Genomic DNA, 7,769 nt, shown 5'->3' on the forward strand with positions numbered 1-7,769 from the left:
CATCAACAACAACAACATCAACAACAACAACAAGAAAAAAAAACCGTGGTGGGGGGGAGAGGAAGATTTAACAACCTCAACTTTTTTTTTTTGAAGCTCTTACAACGAGATAATGGAGGGGACACATCTGGGTGGGAGGGGGGAGAGGGAGAAGGGAGGGAGGTTTTGGTGATGGGACACAATAACTAACTACATTGTATATTGACAAAATAGAAATTAAAAATTAAAAATTAAAAAAATATTTTAAAAATCCTCCCCAAGACACATTGTAGTTAAATTAGCAAAGCTCAAAGACAAAGAGAAAATTCTAAAAGCAGCAAGAGAAAAGCATCAGGTTACTTATAGGGGAACCCCCATCAAACTAACAGGAGAGTTCTCAACCGAAACCCTACAGGCGAAAAGAAAGTGGAATGATATATTTAAAATACTGAAAGAAAAAAATTGCCAGCCAAGAATTCTTTGCCCAGCAAGGCTCTCCTTCAGAAATGAGAGAGAAATAGTGTATTTCCCAGAGAAATGAATGTTGTGGGAGTTCACCACCACATGACATGCCGTGCAAGAAATTCTCAAGGGAGTCATTCATCTGGAATCTGAATAATGGGGACCACTATCACAACTACACAAGAAAGAGCAAAACACACTATTAAAACAAAAATGCCAGCAAGAAAGAGAAAAAAGCTAAATCATCCCACCTTAAATTTCCAACTAACATTGAAGAAGAGAAATTAAAAGGGAAATAATAATCAAAAGATATTTAAATCATCTAAACAAGAAGCAATTAAGTGACAGGAATTAAGCAACACTCATCAATAACTACCCTAAATATGACTGGACTAAACTCCCCATTCAAAAGGCAGACTGACTGATTGGATTAAAAATCTAGACCTAAGTATATGCTATCTTGAAAGGACCCACCTCACCTATAGAGATATACATAGACTAAAAGTGAAATGGAAAAAGATATACCATGCAAATGGAAACCAAACAAGAGCAGGAGTAGCTATTCTTATATCAGAAAAAACAGACTTTAATCCAAAAAAAAAAAAGAGAGAGAGAGAGACAAAGAATGCCACTATACAATGATAAAGGGATCTATCCAGCTACAGGGCATAACAATCATAAACATGTATGCACCTGATGTATTATCCCCGCCAAAACACACGTGGAAATCTGATCCCCAATGTGGCAGTGCTGGAAGCTGTTTGAGTCATGCGGGCAGATACCTCATGAATGGATTAATGCTCTCTCTGCAGGGTGGGGGTCCTGAGTGAGATCTCACTCTATTTTTGAAGTCATTCCAACAATCTTTTCAGACCACAATGAACTAAAACTGGAGATAAACAATAAGCAAATCGCTGGAAGCTATACAAATACATGGAAAATAAATAATAGGCTCCTGAATGAAATATGAGTCCAAAGAAGAAATTAAACAGGAAATCAAAAAATTTCTAGAAACAGTGAGCACAGGATTTGCTTTTTGTTTTTCGAAAGGAGGGCAGGGAATTGGGGCTGTGGCTAGAGAGGAATAAGGGGTCATGCTTTTTCCTGTAATTAATTATAATAATACTAGGTAATATTTATTTCTATGTGCTGAGTACTTTTAGCCCTCCCAGTACTGCGTGAGGTGGCGAACGGCAGTGTGAGTGAACTTCCAGACACTTTCTGCCTTCCCTCCTGTATATACTCTGACCAGACTGCATCCCATTCTCCAGCTGCTGAGCTCCCAGGTAACTCCTGGTACCCAGCGAACGGCAGTGTGAGTGAACTTCCAGACACTTTCTGCCTTCCCTCCTGTATATCCTCTGACCAGACTGCATCCCATTCTCCAGCTGCTGAGCTCCCAGGTAACTCCTGGTACCCAGCTGCTTCAGGAAGCTCTCTTCTGTGTCTCTGTACTTTATAACATTTGTTTCCTGGGTCAGTCTCTTTAGGTCTTGATAACTTTTAAAAAGTATACCAAAAATAAATTATCTATTTCCTTTTACATACATCAAATTTCACTGGATCCTGAACTTTCTCTTCAACCAGTACTGAAAAATTGGCTCTGAAATGATGCTCTAATCAGAGAAACTAACACGAGTGAATGCAAAACAGATGTTAGTTACGAAGAAACTTATGTTCATGAGAAACTACTTAACATTTGATAGTTATTCCCTTAAGAGTTGGTGCAAGAGGGAATCATGGGAGAATGTGTGCACTTTTAAATTAGAAGTTTATTTCACTTGGAACTAAAGCATGTTCAGTGACATGCTTTCTTTATTTGGAATATCATGACTACATATATATCTTTGAATAGCAAATTAGAAGCCAAAGCTTTCACTGCATGGATTTGTGTTGTGGTTCATCAGGGAGAAGACACCTCTGGGCATGTGCCTGGTCAGTGGGGGAGGCCCTGTGGTCAGCAGTGTTGGTCTCTGAGTCTCTGAATGCAGCCTGACCTTGACAATACTTGGAACCCTCTGTCACACTGTAGGAATGCTACAGTGTGACAGAGGGTCATGGGTTCAAAGTGAGGAGCTGGGCTGGTAGCACTGAGGGGCAGTCCAGACCCATGAGAGGCTTGGGAAGTAAAGGAAAGAAAGGGGGAAATCAAATATCTGGATTCAGGTGAGCAGACTTGGGTGGAAGGATCTGGTGGATACGGGGGTCGGGGTGCTTTGGGAGCATACCTAAGCCAGAGCAAGGCTGTGGGGAGAAGGCAGAGGGGCCAACTTGAGACACTGTTCATTCAGAAAACATTGCAGACATTGTTGAGTGCCATCTGCATACCAGATGTTGAGTCAGTCTGTGCCCTCAAGGACTTCTAGCCTGATAGAGGGGGAGAGTCTGTATACCAATGAAAAGGTGATTTTGGACACTCACACAGACACACAGGCCCTGGGAGCACAGAGAAGTTCTACTCAGTCCACTCTGGGGCACAGAGGATGCTCTTCAAAGGGAGCAGCATGTATATTATGATTTTTGAAAGATGAGTAGCTAGGATAAGACAAACAAACAATAACCCCCAATGAGAAAGGGCTTATTAAGTAAGGTGAATGATCTATCTGACTGCCATTCTTTTGGGGATAAAAATGAGGCACAGTCGGATCGACGAACTTGTGAAGATTCTACACTGGCTTTATGCCCCATATTAAGAGTCCTCTATGGGTCCCTGGAAGCCACTGTTGACAGTGCTGGCTGGGTTGTAGCATTAACATTGTGCCTTCCATGGGTGACTGTAAACATTAGTTCTAAAGGCCAACCAGGGTTAAGTTCGTGGGTGTAGAGTGACTCTATCGTGCAGCACTTAAGAACACAGGTTCTGGATGTCAACACACTAGAGTTTGAATTTTGGCTGCATCACTTCTAGCTGTTGGTTCTCTCTCAACCTTAGTCTCCTAATCCATAAAACAATGCTCAATAATAGGACTGTTCTGAGAATTAAGTAATAAAATGCATGTAAAGACCTTCACATGGTGCCTGCCAGTTTGCTCTTGCTCAAGTCAGAGTTCAAAGTTTTCAGGCTTATCATCTATTTATCTATCTACCTTTGTCTATCTACAGTCACCTGAGTCAGTTCCTTAAAATAAATCTCTCTCTCTCTCTCTCTTTCTCTCTCTCTTTCTACCTATTTATCTATCTCTGGAGGGTAAAAGCCTCAAGTAAACTAATAAAGGAAGAAAAATAAAATAGAATCATATGGGCTTAAAATGTCTCATTGCTTCTCAGCATCAATCCGTGAGTATAGTCTTTCTTGTTAGGACTAACAAGACCACTGAATCTGAAGTTTCACCTGGGAAAATGTAGATAAACCGGGTTTATTAATTGGTTATGAGGGAGAGCCCCATGATCCATTTACACAAATATTAGCTTCAGCCCAGGTTAACAAGCTTTTCCTGGCAGGATCACTGCAAACCTGCAACTCTCCCCTTAACATAAAAAAGGGGGGGGGGGTACAAGGATGATTCAAAATATGAAGATCAATCGATTCAATACACCATATTAACAGAATGAAGGACAAAAGCCATGTGGTCATTCCAATTGATGCAGAAAGAACATTTGACAAAATTCAACACACCTTCATGATAAAACACTCAACAAACTAGGAGTAGAAGGAAACTACCTCAACATAGCAAAGGCATTATAAAAAGCCCACAGCTAAATCATACTCAGTGGTGAAAAACTGAGAGAAAACAATTTTGATGTTATTTACAATAACATCAAAAAGAATAAATTACTTAATAAATCTAACCAAGGATGTTGAAGACTTACACACTGAATACTATAAAACATTGCTGAAAGAATAAAAGATACAAGTAAATAAAAAGATATCCTGTATTCATGGATTGGTAGACTTAATATTGTTAAAATGTCAATACTACCCCAAACAGTCTACAGATTCAATGCAATCCCTATCAAAATCCCAACAGCATTTTTTTTGCAAGTACAAAAAATCCATCCTAAAATTTTTATGGAATATTAAAGAACCCTGAATAGCTAAAACAATTTTTCAAAAGAAGAACAAAGCTGAAGGTTTCAAAATTCCTGTTTTTTAAATATATTAGAAAGCTACAGTGATCAAAACAGTGTGATACTAGCATAAAGACAGACACATAGACCAAGGAAATAGAATACATAGCCCAGAAACAAACTCTCCTCCAGTGTATGGTCAAATGATCTTTAACAAGGGTGCAAAGACCACTCAGTGAGGAAAGGACAGCCTTCAAGAAATGATTTTGGGAAAACTGGATATCCACATGCAAAAAAATGGAAGTTGGTCCCTTACCTTACACCATACACAAAATTAACTCAAAATGGATTAGAGAGCTAGACATAAGACCTACAACTATAACTTCCTAGAAGAAAACATGAGAGAAATGCTTCATGACACTGAATCTGGCAATAATTCCTTGGATATGACACCCAAAGTACAGGAAACAAGAGCCAAAATAGACACATGGGGCTACATTAAACTTAAAAACTTTGGTGCATGAAAGGATGATGAAATCAATACAGTGAATAGGCAATGTATGGAATGGGAGAAAATACTCACAAATCATATGTCTGATTATATATAAAGAACTCCTACAACTCAACAACAACAAAACAAACAAACAACTAATTAAAAATGGGCAAAAGACTTGAACGGCCATTTCTTCAAAGATGATATAGTCATGTGCCACATAATGACATTTTAGCCAACAATGGACCACATCGACAGTCCCATAAGATTATAATGGCTATACCATATTTCCCAGGTGTGTAATAGGCTATACCATCTAGGTTTGTGTAAGTATACTATGATGTTCACACAACATGAAATTGCCTAACGATGCTGCTGTGGGTTAAATGTGTCCCCCATAGGTTCATGTACTGGAAATCTAATTTCCATTGTAACACTGCTAAGAGGGTGGGAAATTCTTTTTCTATTTCTTTACAAATTACCTAGTTTCAGATATTCTGTTATAAGCAGCAGAAACAAATTAATACAGATGCTTTTCTTAATCCCTATCATTAAGCAACACACAACTGTATACAAATGGCCAGCAAGCATACAAAAAAGATGCTCAATATCACTAGTCATCAGAGAAACGCAAATCAAAACCATAATGAGATACCACCTCACACCCATTAGGGTGGTGCTCTAGATTGAATGTCATCCCAAAACTCACTGAAGCTTCATCCCCACTGTAACTGTTGAGGGTGGGAAATCCTATTATGGTAATTGAAAGGTGGGGCCTTGAGGGTGATTGGACTGTGAGGACTGGACCCTCCTGAATGGATTGATCCATTCTTGGAATAATGGGAGCTGTTCTGGTGGCTTTAAAAGGAGAGTGACTAAGGAGGTTACTCTCTCTCTCTGCTCTGCCATTCTGTCATGTGAGACCCCTGTGTCACTGTCACCACCAAGACCCTCATAGATGTGTTCCCTGGTCTTTGGACATCCCAGCCTATGAACTGTAAGCAATAAATCTTGTCTTCTTAAACAAATTATCCAGTTTCAGGTATTTATGTTATAAGTAACAGGAATGGACTAATATAGGTGGCAACTCTTTAAAAGAGAAACCCAGAAAATACCAAGTACTGCCGTGGATATGGAGAAACTGGAACCTTTGTGCATAGTTAGTAGTAAAACGGTACTGCTGCTATAAAAAATAGTATGGTGGTTCCTCAAAAAATTAAAAATAGAATTGCCTAAATAAAAATAAAATTGTTAGATCCAGCAATCCCACTTCTGGTTATATATCCAAAAGGACCGAGAGCAGGGACTTGAAGATATATTTGCACACCCATGTGCATAGGAGCATTATTTGCAATAGCTAAGAGGTGAAAGCAACCCAAATGTCTATGGATGGATGAATGGATAAACAAAATGTAGTATTTACATACAATGGGATATTATTCAGCCTTAAGAAGGAAAGAAATCATGTTACATACTACCATACAGATGAATCTTGGGACATTATGCTAATCGAAGTTAGCTGGTCACAAAAAGACAAATACTGTATGATTCCGCTTCTATGAGGTATCTAAAGCAGTCAAATTCATAAAAACAGAAAGAATCGTGGTTGCTGAGGGCTGTGGGGAGGGGGAAATGAGGGGTTGGTGTTTAATGGGTACAGAGTTTGAGTTTTGCAAGATGAAAAAGTTCTGGACATCAGTTGCACAATAATGTGAATACAGTTAATTCTACTAAATTCACTTAAAAAGGTTAAGGTGGTAAATTTTCTTATGCCTTTTTTTTTTTTAACAACAATTAAAAAAATCTGGCAAAGATGAGAGAGAGAGAGAGAGAGAGAGAGAGAGAGAGAGAGAGAGAGAGAGAAAAGGCAGATGAAGCAAATGTGTCAAAATTTTATTAACTGTTGAATCTGGTGATGGGCATGTGTGATTCACTGGACTTTAGTCTACTTCTGGGCATTTGAATTTTCATAATTAAACCTAAGAGGTCTCTAAGGGTATTAAGGATCTTAAAGAGTTTAGGATATAAAGACTTGGCACTTGCCTCAGTGACATTTATTTTGAGACTATCAAAAGCTATTTTGATAACCACACATGCAAAACCTCTATAGATGGGCTGAAGAGTTATGAGCAGAGGAAATAATGCTGTGTTTTCCATTTCACTTGGAGAAAAAAGGGGCTGGATGCCAGGCATAACATGTGCCTGCATGATGAAAATTCCTTTGTCCATAAAGCAGCCAGGCTTCTTGAACTCACTATTGAACAATGTTCCCCAGTCAGTGTTCTTATAGCCTAGCCGAGCAAGGACATGGTGGGTAGGGTAATGGGTACTGTCTTATCACTTGGCCCCTCCAGTTTCACTGTGACTACAAAGCCTGTGAGGGCAGGACCCTGTCTGGAGCATCTGCTGTTATATCCAGGGCAGAGTTGCTCAACAAATGCTTACTGAGCCCCAAGTATTGCGCTACGCATTGGGGAATCAGCAGTGAACAACAGACAAACTCCTGCTCTCAGGGAGCTTCTGTTCTATGGGAGCAGACAGTCAGCACAAAATTGGCTGAGTAGAGTGTTCCAGGAGGCCATGTGTGCTGAAGGAAAATAGAAACAGGTGGGAGGAATGAGTCCAGGTAACCGGGTGGGAAAGGGCTATTCTAAACAGACGGTCAAGGAAGCCCTCTCCAGCCTCCACCTCTCCCTGAGGTGACCACCAGATCTCTATATCTACATATCCATGTCCGCTTTGATAGCTGACAGGCATTTCAAACTTTGCATGCCTACTCCTGATTTCTACCCCTAAACCTGTCCTTTCTCCATCTTTCTCCTTTTAC

This window comes from Galeopterus variegatus, unplaced genomic scaffold, assembly GCF_000696425.1.
Source record: "Galeopterus variegatus unplaced genomic scaffold, G_variegatus-3.0.2 Scaffold250, whole genome shotgun sequence".
NCBI lineage: Eukaryota > Metazoa > Chordata > Mammalia > Dermoptera > Cynocephalidae > Galeopterus > Galeopterus variegatus.